The sequence below is a fragment of the Schistocerca serialis genome, chromosome 3, assembly GCF_023864345.2.
Source record: "Schistocerca serialis cubense isolate TAMUIC-IGC-003099 chromosome 3, iqSchSeri2.2, whole genome shotgun sequence".
Taxonomy (NCBI): domain Eukaryota; kingdom Metazoa; phylum Arthropoda; class Insecta; order Orthoptera; family Acrididae; genus Schistocerca; species Schistocerca serialis.
The window spans coordinates 794811632-794835852 of record NC_064640.1 but is presented as its reverse complement, the minus strand read 5'-3'; the positions used below and the strand labels follow the sequence as shown (position 1 = coordinate 794835852).

Below are 24221 nucleotides of genomic sequence, written 5' to 3'. Positions count from 1 at the left end.
GATCTGAATCCCAGTCTTCATTGTCTTAATTAATCCTCTACCACGCTCAGTGAAAGCGATAGACACTAAGGTTAAGAACAAAAACAAAGCGTAGTTGCTTTTAGAAGCTATAACGAAATTTTTTCCATTTGTGTTCATAGTTCTGTACGTGGACACTCTGAAAAAACTGAAGCGCACCATCAAGTCTACACGTCCAGAAATGTTGACGGACGGCATCATTCTGTTGTAGGATAATACACGCCCACATGTTGCCGAGGCTGTTTCAACTACGCTGCGGAGCAACTACGCAGGATAGATCGTCCGTATTTAACATTAACAGTGTTTCTCAATCTATGACAGGAACCAACCAGACACTGAGGCGAACGAGTACATCATAGAATTTTTCTCACAAATGGTGGATCGTACGACTTTTTGAGAATGTTTAGCTTTGTTTTAATATCTAATATCGCATCAAAAAGAGCTAGAACTCTTAACCATATTAAAAACGCCTTATTGATTGCGTTTTGTCTATATATCGTAGTCAACAGAGTCACAAGAACTAAAACCACGTTTCCGCTGACAAGTAATCATTGTTCTGGTTTTTATTTTATAGAACAGTCCATCAGGCGCGACAAAGACACAAGAAAGTGTTATCATCCAATTCATATTCTGTGCACCAGAATCGTCGTTACAAATGATACGTTTTTTTGTTTTTTGTTTTTGTTCTTAACCTTAGTGTCTATCGCTTTCACTGAGCGTGGTAGAGGAATAATTAAGACAATGAAGACTGGGATTCAGATCTCCGTCTTACGATCCAGATTTAGGTTTCCCTAAATTACTTAGAGCAAATGCTGCATTGTGTGCTTTGAGAAGGACGCGGCTGATTTCTTTCCCCACTCTTCCCCAATCCGAGCTTTCGTCCCATATCTAACGACCTCGCAATCGACGGCCCACAGAACCCAGACTTCCTTTTCCCTCTTTCCATACTTTTAGAAGCTATAACGAAATTTTTTCCATTTGTGTTCATAGTTCTGTACGTGGACACTCTGAAAAAACTGAAGCGCACCATCAAGTCTACACGTCCAGAAATGTTGACGGACGGCATCATTCTGTTGTAGGATAATACACGCCCACATGTTGCCGAAGCTGTTTCAACTACGCTGCGGAAGATTTGATAGGAAACCCTTACACATCCTCCATACAATCCAGATCTCTCCCCATGCGATTTCCATATTTTTTTGGAGCCCTGAAGAAAGACATTCGTGGCCGTCGATTTGCTTCGGACTGAGTGGTGCACGTCTGGGTACAATTATTGTTCCACAGGCAACGGCAAACATCTTTTTCATGCAGGCATAGACCGTGTTGTCTTACAGTGGGATACATGTATTAAGAGTTATGGTGATTACTTTTGAAATAATAAACAGTTTACTTACTTTTTTCCATGTCTCGTTTTCATTTGACTGTCCGTTATACATCATGTCTGTAAATTTAGCGATCTTCGAAATCGCCGGCCGCTGTGACCGAGCGGTTCTAGGCGCTTCAGTCTGGAACCGCGCGACCGCTACGGTCGCAGGTTCGAATCCTGCCTCGGGCATGGATGTGTGTGATGTCCTTAGGTTAGTTAGGTTTACGTAGTTCTAAGTTCTAGGGGACCGATGACCTCAGATGTTAAGTTCCAAAGTGCTCAGAGCCATATGAACCATTTTCGAAATCAACGTAAAACGCATTGTGTCTTGGCAACACTGTGCACACTGAACTGGGGCTGGGTATCACGGAAATACGGTACGTACCTGGAGCGAAAGTACAAGATGGCCTAGTGTACTAGGATAAGCCCGTGTGTGTAAAGGTGCTGGATACAGTAGTCGTGACTGGGTTGTATGCGTTTGGCACGCAGTTTTTGATTCATAGCGAAGTAGATTGGTATAAAAACATGTGTGGCATGGCTAAATCTTTGACTGATTAGAGGCAGTAACAGTCTGTCTAAAGGTAGGACTGAATTTGAATAGCCGGCCGCGGTGGCCGAGCGGTTCTTGGCGCTTTAGTCCGGACCGCGCGACTACTACGGTCGCAGGTTCGAATCCTGCCTCGGGCATGGATGTGTGTGATGTCCTTAGGTTAGTTAGGTGTAAGTAGTTCTAAGTTGTAGGGGACTGATGACCTCATATGTTAAGTTCCATAGTGCTCAGAGCCATTTTTTTGAATTTGAATATTTCTCATAGCGGTGTTTCGTAGTTGTGGGGAAATGTTCAGAATGGAGGAAACAATCGACTGCAGTTCAGGAAAGGTCGGCTATGTGCTGTAATCCAGAAGCAGGATCGTTATGTTGCCTTCAGTGCCTCAAAACTTAAAACCAACACAGCCTCTGCCCCAGGAAGAGATCTTGCAAAAGTTTCTGAATGACACATATCCCATGAGACTGAATCATCGACTTCTAGACGATGGTCTGTTCGCTCAGTGGTCTACCAGATGCAATATACTAACACAAAAGAACTGCGGGTCTCACCTAATGTGGTTTGTGAGCGACCGTAAGTGAATTCGGGAACAATGGATACATCTACATACAAACTTCATCGGTCATTATGCGCTGCTTGTTGGAATGTATATTGCACCATTAATAGCCACTCCCTGACGTATTACACAACGACTGGAGAGGAGAAAACAATGACTGCCTTTGCGCATCTGTACAGTGATATTCTTTCTCACCTTATTCTACGATCCCTGAGCGAGTTGATTGTGAAGGTAATTGGCCGGTTGCAGCGTCTACCTCGTATACCAGATCTGTAAATTTACCGTACAAGGTTTCATAAGAACAATGATGCCTTTCTTTCAGATTCCCATGTAAGTTGGTTGAACACTTGTGTCACACTTTCGTGTAGGTGGTACCAAGCCCTTGCGATCCTAGAAGCGCCTCATTGAATTCCTTCGAGATTTGCTGTCATGCTTACGCTCGAACAGCACTCTAGAATAAGTCTCACTACCATTTTGCTTCCGAGCGAGGTGGCGTAGTGCTTAGCATACTGGACTCGTATGCGGAAGAACGGCGGTTCAAACCCGTGTCCGGCCATACAGCTTTACGTTTTCCATTATTTCCGTAAATCGCTTCAGGCAAATGCCGGGTTGGTTCCTTTGAAAGGGCACGTCCGACGTTCTTCACCCTCCTTCCTTAGTCCGATGGGACCGATGACCTCACTGTTTGGTTGCCCCCCCCCCCTCCCCTAAGTCAACCAACCAACCATTTTGCTAGCAGTTCTCTTAACAGATGCAACGCCCTTTCCTAGGGTGATCTGTTGCGAACGTGTCACAGTTTGGCTTGGAGAGCGATTCACGCCGTCTATTAATCTAGCACGCCTTTGGGACACGTTATAACTTCTCCATTACTGTAGACGGTGCCAGTGTTCTCGTCTATGGCGTTATAATGTCAGGAGGGTGTACATCACTCCTTTCCCGTGGTCCTTTGGCCACCCGTGTGAAAAACAACTTCCTTTAATCATACACGGCGTCTTGCAAACGATAGATGTAGGTGAACGAGTACATACCATTTTCCTGGATTTCCGACGGGCGTTCGACACTGGCTCATCGTCGAATACAAGCTAACAAACGATCATAGGAAGTATCTTCCTGGTTCGAGGAATATTTAACTACTAGAAACCAGAGCTTTATACTGGACGGTAAATGTTCCACAGAACGGAAGGTGAGAACGGGTTTGTCCTAAGGAAGCCTAACAAGAATTCTAAAGTTCTAAATACACATTAACGATTTATCAGATACGATCAATAGCACCGAAAAATTATTCGCTGACGATTCTGTTTTTCACGGGAAATAACGCCGTTGGACGATCGTAAGGAAAATTTCCAATGTGTGTACTGAACAGCAACTCTCTTCAAATTTAGGTATAAGTTAGATAATGTCTATAACGAAGAGAAAGAGTCCGACAGCATTTGATTACAGAATGATTGGTGAGCATCTTGAGCTCGTCATATCGTGTAATTATTTAGGAATAGTACTAACAAGAGCCGGCCTGATGTGGCCGAGCGGTTCTAGGCGCTACAGTCTGGAACCGCGCGACCCCTACGGTCGCAGGTTCGAATCCTGCCTCGGGCATGGATGTGTGTGATGTCCTTAGGTTTAAGTATTTCTAAGTTCTAGGGGACTGATGACCTCAGCAGTTAGGTCCCATAGTGCTCAGAGCCATTTGAAGTACTAACAAGTGATATGAAATGGGACACTTATGTAAAATCAGTTTTAGCGGAAACGAGTGGAAAACTTAGATTTGTTTGTAGGATTCTTGGAAAGTATAGTGCATCTGTAAACGAAACTGGATAAAGGACGCTAGTCCGACCAATTCTACAGTGTTGTTCCAGAGTTTGTGTTCCTTTTAACTAGGCAGACAACAGACGTCGAGCGAATTCATAGACGCGCTGCTACGACCATAACATGTCGGTTTAAGCAGTACGAAAATGTATAAGAAATTACGAAATAGATCCGCATGCTGCGACCTTACATTGTGTTTGCTACACAGTAAAATATGTGCCGGACCGAGACTCGAAATCAGATTTCCCGCTTATCGCGAGCAATGACCTTAACCACATTTTTTAATTCTTTTTTTTTAAGAGCGGTCGTCTTAACCACTCATCAAAATGAACAACAAAAATTATCATAGGAACGCCCTTCTGATGATACAAACGAAAACGATATCAGCATACCAAAGAGAGAACAGTAGGTTCGTACTGATTCCCAAGTGTTCTCGAAAAATTTTACATAGTCCTGTCACCACTTCGGCTATAGGAACACGCCTCTAGGACCGATCTAAACTTCTATGTGTCACATAGTCAGAACCCTTAGCCCCTATGCTCCCACAATTCGTTCTTCCCGAACAGGGAGTCATGTTTGCCCGTCGATGTGCGCATTCATGTCTGAAGGACATTGATTGTGAAGATACAAACATTGTGTAAACACAGACATTGTAACCATCAATGGCGTACCCATGCCTCGACGGGCTAAAATGACCATGTATTTGTCTCCCTGTGCTGGAATCACGAAATATGCGAGGATAAGGATTGTGACTATTGACATATAGACGTTTGGATCGGTCCTGGCGGCGTGCTCGGATAGCCGAAGTTGTTAAGGCGACCGCTCGCGATAAGCGTGAAATCCGGGTTCGAGTCGCGGTCCGACACAAATTTTCATGCGTCGCGAACACCTGACGTCAATTTCGCACTATACGAACATATTTCGTAACATTTACCATAGTGCTTGATCCTCCAGACATGCTTGCATGCATGCCTGAAAGACATTGAGTTGCAAAGTTACATACAATGTATAAAGACATGAATTGTAACTATCAGTGATGCATCATGATGTATCAGTAACACTCGAAGAACTTACATATATAGTACATCCCGTATCTGATGTGGCCATTTCGGTCCCAGAGTTCAATTCTATCTAGCATACGCCGCTGCCGGACCGTTCTGGAAGACCTCCGCTTGTGGGAGACCTGACCGAAAGTAATAATGGGCGGCCTGTTCAACAGCATAGGGAGATGTTCCCATCTCGCATCACTGTGAGAGGGGATCGATCACGCAGCCGGCCGGAGTGGCCAAGCGGTTCTAAGCACTACAGTCTGGAACCGCGCGACCGCTACGGTCGCAGGTTCGAATCCTGGCTTGGGCATGGATGTTTGTGATGTCCTTAGGTTAGTTAGGTTTAAGTAGTTCTAAGTTCTAGAGGACTGATGACCTCAGATATTAAGTCCTATAGTGCTCAGAGCCATTTGAACCATTTATTTTCGATCACTATAGACAAACTTTCTACACGCTGCCGACGGAGGCATACTACTTACTCGTACAGTCATTCCCATACATGGCCAATGGCACGTTCTCCGGTATAATTACCGAGCAAGGTGGCACAGTGGTTAAAACACTGTATTCGTATTCTGGAAGATAGTGGCTCAAATACCTGCGTGGTAAATCATATTTAGATATGCTCAGTTTACTAATCCACTTTAGGCGTATTCCGAGATAATTTATTTGGAACACGGCAGATTTCCTGCACCATTCTTCACCAATCCGACTTTGTGCTAGATCTCTAACGACCTCGTCTCCATTCCTTCCGTTATAACTCGTATCCGCATCACTGTGTATATGTCACAATATTACCAGGGCAGCTTTTACGTAACACATTATCACTGTGTTGTTTCTTGGATCTCGTTACATGAATACATAAATAACTGCGCAAAATTCCGTCGTAAAAATAATTATCATCGCGTTATGCAGATAATGTTCAGTCAATTCTGTAATTACACACACTATACAAATTTCGCGAGGACACGTCCGAACGGGATCGAAAACAGAAAATAATGTGTGTCTGCGTTTGTCGCGTTAAGTAACTAGTTAAAGGTCTTCATCTTCTTATTTTGCCTTTTCCCATTTCTGTACGGGAGTTACGGGGTTTTTGGAGTCACTGGGGTAGGAGGGAGGGCGAGGAGGAGGGTGTTCTATGCATTGTGCTACTACGTATGCCCTATGCTCTACTCTTTATTTTTGAGTTTATTGGTAGAGCTTGTCATTGGTAGCACCTTTCCCCAAGGGACGGCATCGGTGTACGTCATCTGTCTACGTCTAGAGTAAATATCTCGTTCAACTGCAAGAACGTTTTCGAAATATTTGCGTGTCGTGTGCCATTGTACAACAATCATTGTAACTATCTGTACACCACTGGTTATGGCCCTTTTTATATGCAATTTTGTATGCAATGCTCCTCAGAATATTCTATCTGCAAAATGTAGTAGCCCATTTTTTTCTCAAATAGGATACTTAGTACCATAATACATTAGATTGGTTGGTTGATTTGGGGGAAGGGACCAAACGGCGTGGTCATCGGTCCCATCGTATTATGGAAGGATGGGAAAGGAAGTCGGGCTGGGCCCTTTCAAAGGAACCATCCCTGCATTTGCCTGAAGCAGTTTAGGGAAATAACGGAAAACCTAGATCAGGCAACACAGTTAGGTATCCAACTGATATGTGATTACTTTGGATGCTGATAGCCATACTAATACGTTATTAAGATATTAGTCTCACTGAATCATCTATCCCTTGTAGGCGTGTTTATATGAAATGACAATATCAAATGGCTCTGAGCACTATGGGACATAACATCTGAAGTTATCAGTCCCCTAGCCTTAGAACTATTTAAACCTAACAATCCTAAGGACATCACACACATCCATGCCCGAGGCACGATTCGAACCTGCGACCGTAGCAGCAACGCGGTTCGGGACTGAAGCGCCCAGAACCGTTCGGCCACAGCGGCCGGCTGAAATGACAATATCGACTTCACGAGGATACTTAAAGGTAGGCAAATAAATGAATTAAACTAGGGTAAAAAATGATTAAGATCGCTCCATTTAGTGTTATGTAGCTATTTACAGCAATTTTTCTCTCTGTTTTGGGGTCACTGTGGGGAGGGGAACGGGGTGTTCTATGTACTGTGATACTACGGGTGCCCGTTCCAATTTTTATTTTTGAGTTTATTGGTAGCATTTTTCATACAAAACGCTGGGCCGGCCGCGGTGGTCTAGCGGTTCTAGGCGCGCAGTCCGGAACCGCGAGACTGCTACGGTCGCAGGTTCGAATCCTGCCTCGGGCATGGATGTGTGTGATGTCCTTAGGTTGGTTAGGTTTAAGTAGTTCTAAGTTCTAGGGGACTGATGACCACAGATGTTATGTCCCATAGTGCTCAGAGCCAGCCAAACGCTGGATTTGGATATGTTTCTACATCTATAACTACGAAGCGCTATAAAGGGCAAGGTAGCAGGTAAATTTCACTTTTTTTGGCTACGTTGTGCTCAGTAAGGTTACCTAAGAACAGCTTTTAACCCTGTTTTTAGTTCTTATTGGCGTACAGCACTACTGTCGCAGATGGGAAAGGAAAACGGTGAACCGTACCTCAGCTAATCTAGTTATTATACTGTTCTGCTGCATCTGGATTATCAGCTGATCTCTATCCACCATAATACTGTATTAAAATACGCATATTTAACGACAAAAGACCACAGTATCGCTAGGAACCCGCCTAACACTCTCCTACGAACTATAACCTGAATTACTGATGGCATCGCGGGGTATGGTTGTGTAACTTTATTTACTTCTGAGGAATACGTATGAGGAGTAGGATAGACAGTTAAGGCTTAAATTCCTGTCAACACTGAGGTCGTTACAAATGAAGCACTAGCACATGTGGACGGAAGATATCACGTGAAATCAATCACTGCGTTGTTGGAAGTCACCACGAATCCTTTCGAAAAAGTCCCACTAACTTCTTCCCCGTCCTTGTCAAAGAAAAGGAGTATTACGAGAGTAAGGCTACGTAAATGCCAAACGAAAGAAAATAATGAGAATTGGATAACTTCGTCTCTAACGGCAGAGATTGAGTAAGCGGAAGCTCTGTAAAAGTCCTGGGATAAAAGATGTCTTTACATGCGACTTTCGGTGCCTAACAAGGCCCATCTCAACTAAGTTGTATTTCTGATTTCTTTAAAAGTTAAAATCTGTCTGCTTCCCGGAATGAACCTGACGTTCATCAGATGCACAACATAATCAGCGCTGCATTAGGACAAAGCTCTAAAACCTTTATTCGTGGCGCAAGCCGCATACAAGGTATCAATGTAGAAACAGTTAGAAAGAGTGCGCGCTACGCGATTGCGATGCTGTTTCGTCAGCCTTTTCGTTCTGCCTTCGGTGACGACATGTGGAGTGTCGCCACCATACGAAGCCCAGCCCCTCCTGCACGTAGGCAGCTGAGAACGTGCGGTCCCCAGCCAGCGTGGCTGACCCGGCAACGCGGCGTTCGAGGAACGCTGGTCTTAGAAGCGCGATGAATATTCATCCCGAGATCCGCGGCCTTGTCTCTTCCCCACGGTCTTCATCCGTCTAACCAACCGTCGGTGTGTGAACGCGTACCACATACTCTGACATTAGGTTTCTAAAGTAAAAAAAAAAAAAATGTTGCGGTATGCAGGAAGACCTGCACAGGATCCAAGAATGGTGCAGGGACTGGCAGTTAAGTCTGGACGTTAATAAAACCACTACTGTTCGTTAGCACTACTGACAATAACTCCCTGGAACAGAAACTATTCGGTCGCAGGTTCGAATCCTGCATCGGGCATGGATGTGTGTGATGTCCTTAGGTTAGTTAAGTTTAAGAAGTTCTAAGTCTAGGGGACTGATGACCTCAGATGTTAAGTCCCATAGTGCTCAGAGCCATTTGAACCATTTTGAACAGTAACCATTGCAAAATACCTAGGCGTAACCATCCGGAGCGACGTAAAGTGGAATGACCACATAAAACAAAAGCGTGATCGATATTCATTGGGAGAATCGTAAGAAATCATTAATATCCACGAAATAAATGACTTTAAAAACAGTCGTTCAATTGATTCTACAGTATCGTTCATCAGTCTGGTACCCTTACGAAGTAGCATTAATAGAATAGATAAAGAAGATCCAACAAAGAGTGGCGCAATTTGTCAGGGGATCGTTTACTCGGTGCGAGTACGTTACGGAGATGCTCAACAAACACCAGTGGCAAACGCAAGAAAGGCGTTGCGCATCACGGTGACGTTTGCTGTTGAATTTTCAAGAGCGTGCGTTTCAATGTGACACGGAAAACATATTACTTTCTCCAGCATACGTCTTTCGAAATGATAATGACGAGAAAATCAGAAAAATTACATTTCATACGGAGGTTTACCGACAGTAATTCTTCCCACGTCCCATTCATGTATGGCACAAGGTAGGGGGAGAAAGATAGTTGTCGCAGCAGTACCCTCCGCCACATACCGTAAGCAACTTGTGGAGTATACACGTACAGTAGGCGGAGACTCCGACTGTGTACTTCGAGCTGAGATAATTTTGCGATGTATGAACCAAATCCCAATAATGGGAAATAATGGATGCCCACAATTGATAAAAAAAAATGAACAGCTTATTTTAACAAGTACTTTTTTTAGATGTATAACGTTGCGTCGACAACGAGATCATGTCAGCAGAAAGCAGCGAGCTGCCGTTTGTGAATAGCGAGTTGAAAAATAATAAAACTGGATGTTTCTACTGACTGCAGCATCTGAATATTGATCTAGTATAGGCTTGATAACGCGGGAATAGTTCAGCCGTTACAGGGTATTAATACGAGGGCTATCCACAAAGTACATTACGTTTTGGAATTAAAAATAAATAAAGTATTGGAAATTTTTTTTATTATACAGGGTGTTACAAAAAGGTACGGCCAGACTTTCAGGAAACATTCCTCACACGCAAATAAAGAAAAGATGTTATGTGGACATGTGTCCGGAAACGCTTAATTTCCATGTTAGAGCTCATTTTAGTTTCGTCAGTATGTTCTGTACTTCCTCGATTCACCGCCATGATTTCATACGGGATACTCTACCTGTGCTGCTAGAACATGTGCCTTTACAAGTACGACACAACATGTGGTTCATGCACGATGGAGCTCCTGCACATTTCAGTCGAAGTATTCGTACGCTTCTCAACAACAGATTCGGTGACCGATGGATTGGTAGAGGCGGACCAATTCCATGGCCTCCCCGCACTCCTGACCTCAACCCTTTTGACTTTCATTTATGGGGGCATTTGAAAGCTCTTGTCTACGCAACCCCGGTACCAAATGTAGAGACTCTTCGTGCTCGTATTGTGGACGGCTGTGATACAATACGCCATTCTCCAGGGCTGCATTAGCACATCAGGGATTCAATGCGACGGAGGGTGGATGCATGTATCTTCGCTAACGGAGGACATTTTGAACATATCCTGTAACAAAGTGTATTAAGTCACGCTGGTACGTTCTGTTGCTGTGTGTTTCCATTCCATGATTAATGTGATTTGAAGAGAAGTAATAAAATGAGCTCTAACATGGAAAGTAAGCGTTTCCGGACACATGTCCACATAATATATTTTCTTTCTTTGTGTGTGAGGAATGTTTCCTGAAGGTTTGGCCGTACCTTTTTGTAACACCCTGTATACAGATGAAAGCCACACTTAAATACTACTTTTCTACATAGTTGTCATTTAAATTAAGGCACTTATCGTAGCGATGGACGAGCTTGGAAATTCCATCGTCGTAAAATTCGGTCGCCTGCGCCTTCAACCACGTGGCGACTGTCTTTTGGGACAGAAAAGGTGTGATTTTTGTGGATTTCCTGGATAGAGGCACTACAATAAACTCTCAGAGGTATTTCCAAACTCTGCACAACCTCAGAAGAGCAATAAAAAACAAGCGCAGGGGAAAGTTGGGCTCAAAGATCTTGCTGATTCACGACAACGCCGGGGCCCACACGGCAAATGCCACTCGTGAAGTTCTCGAATCTTTTAAGTGGGAGTTGTTTCCTCATCCGCCGTACAGTCCCGACCTGGCACCGAGCGACTTCCACTTATTCCCAGCAATGAAGTGGTTGGCTATGCAGCGGTTTGATGACGACGCACAGCTTCAAGAAGAGGTAACCACGTGGTTGAAGGCGCAGGCGGCAGAATTTTACGACGAAGGAATTACCAAGCTCGTCCATCGCTACGATAAGTGCCTTAATTTAAATGGCAACTATGTAGAAAAGTAGTATTTAAGTGTGGCTTTCATCTGTATATAATAAAAAAAATTTCCAATGCTTTATTTATTTTTAATTCCAAAACGAAATGTACTTTGTGGATAGCCCTCGTATATATATAGCAGCCCGTGTCTGGTCAGCGCGTCTAACTTCTATGCAGCGGACCCGGGTTCGATTCTCCGCTCGGGACTGGGTGTTGTGTTGTCCTCATCATCATTTCGTCATCAACATCTACACGCAAGTCGCCCAATGTGGCGTCAACTGAGAAGACTTGCAACTCGCCGGCCGAACTTTCCCAGGTGGGGACTTCCGGCCATCAATGTCACAGATCATGTCGTTTCAATATATTGGAAGTTTTTGTTAATCACTGATTAGGAGATCGACATGTTCGCTGCAGTTGCCGGAAAATAGCTGACAAGCAAATTACTCGTAGTATCTGATCTATTCTCTGCATCTGATCGCCACATTGGCAGGATTGTGTACAGCGAAAGACGCATTTTGCACTTTATACCAACGAACAGATCCGATTTTCCGTAGCTGTTACTACACAGTCAAGAACCATTGACCGTGGCACTGTTCTTGTAATGAAGATTATCAAAGCTCAAGATATCATCACCAAAGACAATAAAGATTTTATATTTTTTTGACTTAATACCTTAGTTGACTAAAGGTCAGAGAGTACCTTTGCAGATTGATATGTTGACTGTTCTTGAAATCTAGACATGAATGTTTTGTCGTTTGCACTGGGATAATTTGGCGAGTGTGAAAAATACCAAATCTCGACTTGAATTTTAAACTTTCAATCAGAGTATTGGTCAAACTAACATTCGAAATAACGAACACTTTAGATTGGCTCACAGTAAAAATTGATAATACTGACACAACTGAAGGCTGAAGTGAAAGCTTTTGTTTGCTATTTTCTTTCATTAATATGACTGAAATTACAATATTTCACCCAACGGTCACTAGATTAATAGAAAAAGTAGGGACTATTGTGCCATATCTCGTTCATGAGAAAACGTTTGCTGACGGAAAGTGGCACACCTCTAGCCGAAGCCATATCGAAACTCTACAGTGAGTTTCACATCCAAACACTATTGAAAAACCTTCCCAGATTTTGCATACGTTCTGTAAAGAGTCATTAACGCAAGAAATCTGTGATATTCGTGTGTAAATTATTCCTTCAAAATGAATACGAGAGCAAATACATACTAGAATTAACACTTCTCCTAGGTGTCACGAAAAAATTGGAAAAAGGTTCAGATAACATCGTTCTACAGGAAGAATATTAGATTAGGTCCCCAAAAAAATGGTTCAAATGGCTCTGAGCATTATGGGACTTAACATCTGAGGTCATCAGTCCCCTAGAACTTAGAACTACTTAAACCTAACTAACCTACGGACATCACACACATCCATGCCCGAGGCAGGATTCGAACCTGCGACCGTAGCGGTCGCGCGGTCCCAGACTGAAGCGCTTAGAACCGCTCGGCCACTCCGGCCGGCTAGGTCCCCAAAATTATGAACAAGTATCACAGGCGTCCGTCTGCTGCAGAATATTGGACCGCAGTCAGTTGATGGATTACCATTAATTCTACATTCCACAAACCACCTTACGGTGTCTCGTGGCGGTTACTTCACGCATCACTAACATTTTCCCCCATTTCTGCTCTACTCACGAATGATGTGTGTTTAAGAACGATTGTGTATAGTATGAGAAAGAAATTTAAAACCATTATTATCAATTTCTGAAAAAAATCGCTTATGGGAAACCCACGAAACACTGCATAGTCCTACTGACTTTATATCTAAAATTTCGATGGATGTGTTACATATTTTCGGTCTGTCAAGTCAGGCTATCGTTTTCTGTTATTTACGCCATCGTTAACATCAGAAGTCACAGACTGTAGTGACTTCTACTGTAATCACCTTTTAGAGTCAAGAGTCGGCCAGTAGTCGAACGATACTATAAGTCATTGTAGCAGCACTGAGAAGTTAAGGACTGTATATATGAGGGCGTGCTAAAAAGTAATGCCTCTGAATTTTTTATATGAAAAATGGTAAACCTTTTTAAATAAAACGAACTTTTTTAACATTCTACATCTTTGTTTTTCATGCCTACATATTTATTTCTCAACATAGTCACCCTGACGACGAACACATTTTTCCCAAAGAGAGATCAATTTGTTGATACCGTCACTGTAGAATGTTCGACTTCGTTGACGGAGCCACAATCTCACCTCTGCTTGCACCACTTCGTCACTATCAAAGTGATGTCCTCGAAGGTGTTCTATGAGTTTTGGGAACATATGAAAATAGGATGGGCCAAGTCGGGACTGTATAGAGGACGATTGCTGACGGTGAACCGAAGGCGTCGGATCGTTGCAGTTGTCGCAGCGCTCATGTGTGGTCTGGCATTGTCATGCTGAAGGAGAGGCTGCTCCATGCGTGGACGAAGTCTTCTGCAGTTACAAACTCGATTACAGCACGCTGTTTCTCACGCACCAACATAGTTACGTTACACACCGCCGTGTCACACGCTACAATTCGGAGCCCTCTTGAGACAGAGAATTGCAACTTGCGTCAGCGAAGCGGAAAACTCGACCGAGTAATATGCATGACATTTAATACCTCAACGGACATTGAAAGCAGGATAAAAAATTCGGAGGCATCAATTTTCAGCCGCGTGGGATTAGCCGAGCGGTCTTAGGCGCTGCAGTCATGGACTGTGCGGCTGGTCCCGGTGGAGGTTCGAGTCCTCCCTCGGGCATGGGTGTTTGTGTTTGTCCTTAGGATAATTTAGGTTAAGTAGTGTGTAAGCTTAGGGACTGATGACCTTAGCAGTTAAGTGGCTCTGAGCACTATGGGACTCAACTGCTGAGGTCATTAGTCCCCTAGAACTTAGAACTAGTTAAACCTAACTAACCTAAGAACATCACAAACATCCATGCCCGAGGCAGGATTCGAACCTGCGACCGTAGCGGTCTTGCGGTTCCAGACTGCAGCGCCTTTAACCGCACGGCCACTTCGGCCGGCAGCAGTTAAGTCCCATAAGATTTCACACACATTTGAACATTTTTGAACATCAATTTTCAGTACGCCCTCGTATACTGCTATGGGTTACGTCGGTAACTAAGATCGAGGGACGTTGCAACTAGAATAGCCACCGCCCCCGGATCACAATGAAAAACTTCGTTCCCGTATTACTTTTAATGTTCGTCTTTTCACTTGATAACTTTGGCACCGCCAGACGTGACACTCTCACAATGTGTTGAGGGACACATAATTTCTTGATCCTTGAAATACAATATGTTAATGATGAATCTAAATCTGAAGTACAAGTAACACATGAAGGGGCTCTAGGAAGAATGATATAATCGCACACGTTCACACTCTGCGAAAAAAACTGTAAGATACATCGAGCTGCCAGCCAGAGTGGCTAAGCGGTTCTAGGCGCTACAGTCTGGAACCACGCGACCGCTACGGTCGCAGGTTCGAATCCTGCCACGGGCATGGATGTGTGTGACGTCCTTAGGTTAGTTAGGTTTAAGTAGTTTTAAGTTCTAGGGGACTGATGACCTCAGAAGTTAAGTCCCATAGTGCTCAGAGCCATCTGAACCATACATACAGCTGAATCTAAGATTATTGGCTGCCGATTCTGTTCCCATTATAAATTTATCTTTGCCAGAATATTTCCGAAATTTCTAAGATGATCTAGAAAGAATTTTCGCTTTGTGAAGTAACTGCGGCTGATCCTCTACGCAGGTAGCGAAATACAATATTCATAAATCGACAATAATTTGCATGCTATTTCAGTTTCCGCAGCAGTTGAACCTCAATCGAAATGTAGATTAACGCAACATATTGGAAGTATTCTGGAGCAAACATCTGATATCGCTATTAACATGCTTCTGGAAACAGTTACATTAAAAAAAAATATCTACGGTTAACGCCGTTATATGTTATTAAGTAGAATGGTGCTCGTACAAACTGTTGTAGGGGGGAGTAAGTGGAACACTTTGGTTCACTGGAAAAACTTGGGCAGGTACACTAAGAAACTGCCTTAAAAACCCATGTGTACCACTCATTAATAGTGTTATAGTGCTTGGGATCCGCAGGAACGTGATATCATGGGATATGTCTAATATATCCAAAGTCGAAAACGACATTTGTGATCATAGATTAGTGAGTTCTCGAGTGTCATGCAACTTTAGGGAACAGTGAAATAGGGATATTTATTTCGGGAAAATGTACAGGTAAAATTTCGAGAACTGGTGCCCAAGGCTGTCCCTGTAAAGATTTTCCCGCCACCAACATACATTTCATCTAAGGGGGTACATACAGAAAATAGGAGCGTTTGTGAAAGTTCCAAGGCATTTAAAGTATAATGTTTGCCTTACTCCTGCGACAATTGATCATAAATTAGTAAGATCAATAGAGTATTCAGTACCCTCTGTATTGGCTGGTGGAGTATGTCCTTACCAGTAGATACAGAAAAAAGTTTCTTCCTCGGCATTCACATGGGAAAATTTAGGGAAGTCACATAAAATCTAACCAGGATGATCGGCCAAAGTTTGAGGTCTAGTTTCTTCTACTGCAATTCAAGCACAGTATCACTGGTCTATTTCTCTCGCTACGTATAACTTATAGAGTTCTCCTCCTTTTGGTTTTCATCCGGAAAAACTGTTCTACACTGAATGTTTTAGGTGGAAAAATTTGCTTTATATATTACAATTTGCATGAACACAATAAAAAAATAATAACAACTGCCGATAAAACACCATGTGTAAATCTTAGAACGCGATTTTTCTTTATAGAATAATAGATGGATTTATTTAAATACTATGTGTTTCAAACAAACTTCAACAATTAAAATCCTTAGCGCTGGAAACAGTGTCTTTTATTTTGTATATAAGAAACAGAAGGCAATGTATAGAATACACATAAATTATTCATTGACATATTCGTAATTTGTACTCTAGAGTTACGTATGAGCGATGTCTAACTGGAGTTCATCTACGCCTGAATCGCATTTTTGTAGTTGTTTCATTGTTGAAGGTCTGTTACATAATGCAAGACTATTTTTCACTGGAGTCATGGGAAAAAGTGAAATATCTGAAAAGATAAAGCATTTATTGTACTGTATCTACAGGAGCAGAAGCCTCTGTTAGGAGTTTGAATCGAACGATACCGGTTCATAATTTCACGTTTCTGCTACGTGTCACATGGAAGCGTCCAGAAGCCCGATGTTCGGGTTATGGATAATTTAATACTTCAGTTTCTTTAACGCTTTCGCCGAACTATGGGCTATCTGCAAGGAGTTTGAGCACGAAGTCTGTGTTTCGAATCCCGGCCAATGCCAATTGTTCCGGCCTCGAAATCTTCCATTCACCACTGGCGACAGTAACACACGCAAAATGCAAGGAAGGCCAAGTCCGATTGGTGATACGGGTCCTTAAGGTATATACTGGAGGCCGAAACGGTATATAAATGTAACACCCATCTAGATAACGAGGCAACAACATCGGAAAAGAACACATGATGGACGACACATTTCAATTTTTATTAGGTATACAGCCTCTTAATGGTCTTCCAAATCAAAAATTTCTTGGTTTGGCTTCCGTCCGCGCTTGAACGTTCCTGCTGACGAAGAAAGAAGGAAGATCAGGGCTTAAACTCCCCGTCAACGATGAGGTCATTAGAGGTGGAGTATAACTTCGAATTGGGGAAATATTGAGATGGAACTACCCAAGAATTCACCTTAAGTGATTTAGGGATTCATGACAACCTAAATGTGAACGGTCAGACGGTGATTTGAATCGGTTTCCTCCAGAATACATGTTTAGTGTCTTAACCACTGTGCCGCCTCTCTCGGTCCCTGTGTATGCGGTAACGTGATGTACAATATACTATACGCATCCATCCTGAAAAGAAAATGAAGCAAATGTGGTAGACATTGCCCGTATTTGGGCAGAAACACTGCGATACAACACTGCTAAAGTAGCCACTGAATAATTCACTCGTTGTCGTTTAGACAAACAAGCATGTTTCACTTATCATCTAACTGTATACAGTTGTATGACCTGGTATAAACTCATTCGGAAATTCAGCAGTACACCGACAGGTCGTTTAGGATGAAGTTGTTTATGAGGGAGTCCTACTTAAGGGACGTTCTCTTAGTAACGGAAATTAGATGACGAAATGGAGAATAGAGATCGGAAGGCTCACTGAGCTTGTTTCATACACTTATTACGGGAATTAGTGCAGAGGTACATCAACTTCTAACAGGCCTATTATGATGAATGTGAGCTATTTGATTCTCAGTGTATCATATACGTGGGCAACGAAGTTTTTGTTGGAGGGACATAAATCTTATATTTGTACGCACGAGTTCTTATTTTCAAGAGAGAGGGAGGGGGAGGAGGGGGGGGGGGAAGACGATGGCAAATTATGACAAATGCTATGCTTCTTTCGAAAATATTGGCGTATCAAAACATTGCGTCAAATAAATATTTGAGAGCAGTGGAGAACTGTTTGAAATGTAAGCGAAAAGTATCTGAAATCTTTCTCAAAGTGAAACATTGAATACAGAGACAGCTCATAAATGTCTTGGTAGTACGTAGGTCCTCGTGTACGAAACTCGCAGCCTTGGGCTACACCGAGTCCAACAGAGTCAATTTCTTCAGAATCTCGAGTGAGAAAGAGGGCTTCTGACTCAGAAGTAGCACTAAATCACCGTCATTTCATCACCTCCTGACAGTCTTTTAGAAGGCACACCATCTCTCTGGCTCTTATCACTTCCTTCGCCCATACGTGAAGTATTTTCTTAAGTTCATGTGGACTAAATCAGAAAAAACTGTTTCCAATATGACGACGCCACATACTCCAAGGAAGGTATAGGAAAGGAAGAAAAATCAGGCATTAACGTTGCGTCGAGATATAACATAGAGACGTACTACTGTCTCAGTTAAACAAGGATGGGGCATGTAATTGGTGTGGCCTTCTTGAAGAAACCATCCCGGCACTCGCCTGGAATACTTCAGGGAAACCGAGTAAGAAATTAAATCTGGTCTGGCGAACAGTAATTTGTAATTAGTTTCTGCAGTGTACAAGTCCAGAGTCTTAACCAGCGCGCCTATTCGTTCAGTCGAATATACGGATAGCATCCTCAGACCAGAATGCAGTGTTCTATGGAACTTACTGACTTCAAGAATGGTAGATGGTTGTGGGTCGCCATTGTAATAGATCGATAGGTAAATCTCTGCCGTTCTATACATTATTATGGCCAACGTCTTCCGATTTTTTAGCATTACTGTGTGAATGAATTGTTTTTATTGCGTTGATTACTATTTCATCTGTACTTATTAGCCGCGTTTAGTGGCCGCGCGGTTTAAGACGCCATGTCACGGATTGCGCGTCCCCTCCCGCCGGAGGTTCGAGTCCTCCCACGGGTATGGGTGTGTGTTTTGTTCTTAGCATAAGTTAGTTTAAGTAGTGTGTAAGTCTAGGGACCGATGACCTCAGCAGTTCGGTCCCATAGGAATTCACACACATTTAAACATTTTGTGATTTTTGTTGACTTTATACGTTTTTGAGTAACGCGATAATCAGACATCTTTGCATTTAATTATATTTATATGGTTGCTGTTAGGCGCAATTATTTCTGTTTCTTTAATTATGTGCCACTTTCTATCATGAAATATCTATGTGGTACTGTACACAGAATCACAGAAAGAACTGTTTATGTCAGCCACCGAGTAACTTAATGCAAAGTTTGCTGATTACGGGGGCGTGCGCTTTATGTTGGTATACACACATCAAAAAAAGTTTAGCATCACTCCGTTTCCCAGAACCCCTGAAGATAGACGTTGACTGTGGACATTGTATTGTAACAACTTGCCGAATGGACCGCTCAGGATTGGCATCACGTTCTCTTCACCGATGAGTGTCGCGTATGTCTTCAACCAGACAATCGCCGGAGACGTGTTTGGAGGCAACCCGGTCAGGCTGAACGCCTTACACGCACTGTTAGACCCACTGTCCAGCGAGTGCAGCAAGGTGGAGTTTCCCTGCTGTTTTGGGGTGGCATTTTGTGGGGCCGACGTACGCCGCTGGTGGTCATGGAAGGCGCCGTAACGGCTGTACGATACGCGAATGCCATCCTCCGACCGACGGTGCAACCATATCGGCAGCATATTGACGAGGCATTCGTCTTCATGGGCGACAATTCGCGCCTCCATCGTGCACATCTTGTGAATGACTTCCTTCAGAATAACGACATCGCTCTACTATAGTGGCCAGCATGTTCTCCTGACATGAACCCTCTACTATAGTGGCCAGCATGTTCTCCTGACATGAACCCTATCGAAAATGTCTGGGATACATTGAAAAGGGCTGTTCATGGACGACGTGACCCATAAACCTCTCTGAGGGATCTACGCCGAATCACAGTTGAGGAGTGGACAATCTGGACCAACAGTGCCTTGATGTACTTGTGGATAGTATGCCACGACGAATACAGGCATGCATCAATGTAAGAGGACGTGCTACTGGGTTTTAGAGGTATCGGTGTGTACAGCAATCTGGGCCACCACTGCTGAAGGTCTCACTGTATGGTGGTACAACACGCAATGTGTTGTTCTCATGAGCAATAAAAAGGACGGAAATGATGTTTATATTGATCTCTATCCAATTTTCTGTACAGGTTCCGGAACTCTCGGAACCGAGGTCATGCAAAACTTTTTTTGATGTGTGTAAAATTCCCGAGGAACCTTTTTTCATCTAATTTCCTGTGTTTGCGTGAGACAGTGATATAATAAAGGAAAGTATTGGGTCAAAGGACAAGAAATAGTTAAGCAAATACATACGGACAATTCGCTGCAACACCAGGAATTGTTTTTGTGCATTTGACATTTAAACTACATCAGTATCGGGCGTTTAATTTTAGTACTGTGGTTCCTTGTTTGTTGGCATATTTATTGCGAAATCATCGATCAAGTTCACTATTTAGTTTCCTCAAGTGGGATAGAAAAGTTTCAAGTGAAGAATGAGAGGGAATAGTATTCGAGAGAAGTTTAAGTTAAGAGCAAAAGGACAGTATTTAATGACTTCTTGACATCGAAATCACTACATGTAGAGCGTCAACTGTGTTGGGAAAGAGTAAGGAAGTAAGCACCCCGTGGTTGTTTGGTAGGAACAATTCCCGCATTAACGTGAATCACGGAAAAACATGTATCAGAATGGGAAAACGAGAAACGGAACCCTTTCCTCCAGAATGAGAGTAATAACCGTAAACTGGGGGCTCCCCAACTCGGTAGAACCTTCGAGTTACTTTTATGTAGGTCGTATGTTCACAATTTGTGAATATTGTAAATGAGACGGAGCACTGACAATGGCGTTGAGGCAACTTGGGTGAGTGTACGCTTATTCAGGAGCAGATTGTTTAAAATCCTCGTCAGTCGTCCCAGTTTAGGATATCTGAATGTGCACTCTGCCAGACAGCCTGCGGTGTATGGTGAAGTATTCATCATGTGCGAACTACATTTTACCTCCTCAAATGGTTCAAATGGCTCTGAGCACTATGGGACTTAACTTCTGAGGTCATCAGTCCCCTAGAACTTAGAACTACTTAAACCTAACTAACCTAAAGACATCACACACATCCATGCCCGAGGCAGGATTCGAACTTGCGGCCATAGTGGTCGCGCGGCTCCAGACTGTAGCGCCTAGAACCGCTCGGCCACCCCGGCCGGCTTACCTCCTCCTATTCTGTTCGCAAATACTGTGCGTGAAGAGCGATTGTCACTAAGCCCATGTACAAATTTGTCTGAGTTTACAAACGTGATGAACTGGGCGTATCTGAACTCAACTGGCAAAATTTCGAAGGTTTTTCAGTGATATTTTTCGAGTATTATATAAGTATACATAAGTAACTCGTGGTTTCCAAAGGCTCGTTACAGAGTAAATACGTTTAATTTGATTTCTTTCCCCCTTTTGTCTTTGCACGTTCATTGCACTGAAATTATCTATACAACACTACAAGTGCCGACATTACGAGTTGTGTGTTTTGTGTGGGAACAGACTCATTCCATTGACTCACGGTACTTCCTGTTGACAACAGTAACACCCAATTTATTCTTCGTCCTCAAGCTTGCATTCAGTACTGCTGAGCTTTGTCTCGGGTTTGGTTTTTCGGCAGTGTTTCGTAGGTGTGCTTAACACTGATGCACATCAATGTGGCTAGATTTACTGATGAAGATGTGGTCGATATGGAAGTCGGGCATGGATTGACTGAATGCTATGTAAGAGTTCTATGCTGAGCTGTTTCCGCAGCCTACGAGAAACGAAAAGTCCTGGTAATTGCATATCACATGATTTTTCACTGTTGGGAAGATGTTTTCACTGTAACGAAGGTAATTGAGGTAACAAGCTGAATAAATCATACTTACTCTACAACAAGCCACCGAAAACCACGAGTGTCATATATTATAATACTCATAATATATCCGTGAGCAGCCTCCGAAATTTGTCGGCAATGTTTTTTCTTGAAATTTTGACGCTCAGAAAAATTTCTCTGCGTTAGAAGTGGGACTCACAATTCATTCAGTGTACTGGAGAAAGTAATATATTGAGAAATCCTCTTAGAATGTGCGCTCCCTGTGATAAGCAACGATTCTGTTGTAGCGGCTGCCAGTGTAGTTTATTGAGCACTTCCGCAATACTCTCGTGCTGATTAAAAAAACCGAGACGAAATGCATCTCTCTTCTCTGTAGGTGCTCTGTCTCCTCTATTAATCCTACTCTATAATCATTTCTCACTGATGAGAAGTACTTAGCAGTTGGTCGAATGAGGATTTTGCAAGTAAACTCATCTGTGCATAAAATACATTTTCTGTGAATCTCATTCTAGTATCTGCCATCCCTATAACTAATTTAACGTGGCCATTTCACCTTAAACGGCTCCAAACTAATAACCCCGCATATTGTAATACTGTAGCTAACTAAAATGAATGGTTCTCAATGGTGTAATGATACAAGAATGGGTCTTTTCGCCTATTTAATTTTTTTTCGATACACGACAGTAGAAAACTGTAACGAACGCCATGCAGCGTTCACGAAACACAATTTCCTCCTCACCACCTCTATCTATATGAAATATACCACTGTCCAATTTAAAATAGCTGGTATTTTACAGCTAGTACAATGTACTGCTCCCGCCAATAGTACAACCGTGGGAGGTTGATATTGTAGGCTCCCAATGTGTTGCCACTCCCACTGAGCCGAGCCAAATCTCGTGTGGAAAAAATTTTTGGGTGCGAAAATTTCGACTATTTCAAGAAAAGAAACGTATTCCCGGTCCTAATTAAAATTAATAATATATTTTTGACATGTTTAGAGACACTATAGAGATCTTTATCATATGCAAGATTCAGAATTTTTGCTTCGTTTTTTGCAAGAGGTAGAGAATTTAAATTTCATACTAGTTACAGGTTAAATATCGATGAAATTTAAAACAGAAGCGCAGTTTTCGTAAGCTTATACACAACGAACATTATATGATACGCAACTTTTGGAAAGACTTGTTGCCGAGTGAGGTATTTTAGTAATGAACAAATGAAAACATATTTCAGTGAGTGCAATAGTTTTCGAGATATGACGTGATGAGTTTGAATCTGCTTCTCGGACGGAAAAATTTCACTCATTTAGAAATATATAAGGCAGGCCCTAATTAAAGCTAAGAAAATATTTTTAAAATACACTCCTGGAAATGGAAAAAAGAACACATTGACACCGGTGTGTCAGACCCACCATACTTGCTCCGGACACTGCGAGAGGGCTGTACAAGCAATGATCACACGCACGGCACAGCGGACACACCAGGAACCGCGGTGTTGGCCGTCGAATGGCGCTAGCTGCGCAGCATTTGTGCACCGCCGCCGTCAGTGTCAGCCAGTTTCCCGTGGCATACGGAGCTCCATCGCAGTCTTTAACACTCGTAGCATGCCGCGACAGCGTGCACGTGAACCGTATGTGCAGTTGACGGACTTTGAGCGAGGGCGTATAGTGGGCATGCGGGAGGCCGGGTGGACGTACCGCCGAATTGCTCAACACGTGGGGCGTGAGGTCTCCACAGTACATCGATGTTGTCGCCAGTGGTCGGCGGAAGGTGCACGTGCCCGTCGACCTGGGACCGGACCGCAGCGACGCACGGATGCACGCCAAGACCGTAGGATCCTACGCAGTGCCGTAGGGGACCGCACCGCCACTTCCCAGAAAATTAGGGACACTGTTGCTCCTGGGGTATCGGCGAGGACCATTCGCAACCGTCTCCATGAAGCTGGGCTACGGTCCCGCACACCGTTAGGCCGTCTTCCGCTCACGCCCCAACATCGTGCAGCCCGCCTCCAGTGGTGTCGCGACAGGCGTGAATGGAGGGACGAATGGAGACGTGTCGTCTTCAGCGATGAGAGTCGCTTCTGCCTTGGTGCCAATGATGGTCGTATGCGTGTTTGGCGCCGTGCAGGTGAGCGCCACAATCAGGACTGCATACGACCGAGGCACACAGGGCCAACACCCGGCATCATGGTGTGGGGAGCGATCTCCTACACTGGCCGTACACCACTGGTGATCGT

The 24221-nt window shown here is 43.4% G+C and overlaps 1 protein-coding gene across 1 annotated transcript in view; it reads right to left on the bottom strand.

Annotated features, from left to right (window-relative positions):
• LOC126470635 (cuticlin-4) overlaps positions 1–24221 on the bottom strand; it is a 253555-nt gene that overhangs the window by 210438 nt on the left and 18896 nt on the right. The gene's annotated exons all lie outside the window — the stretch shown is intronic.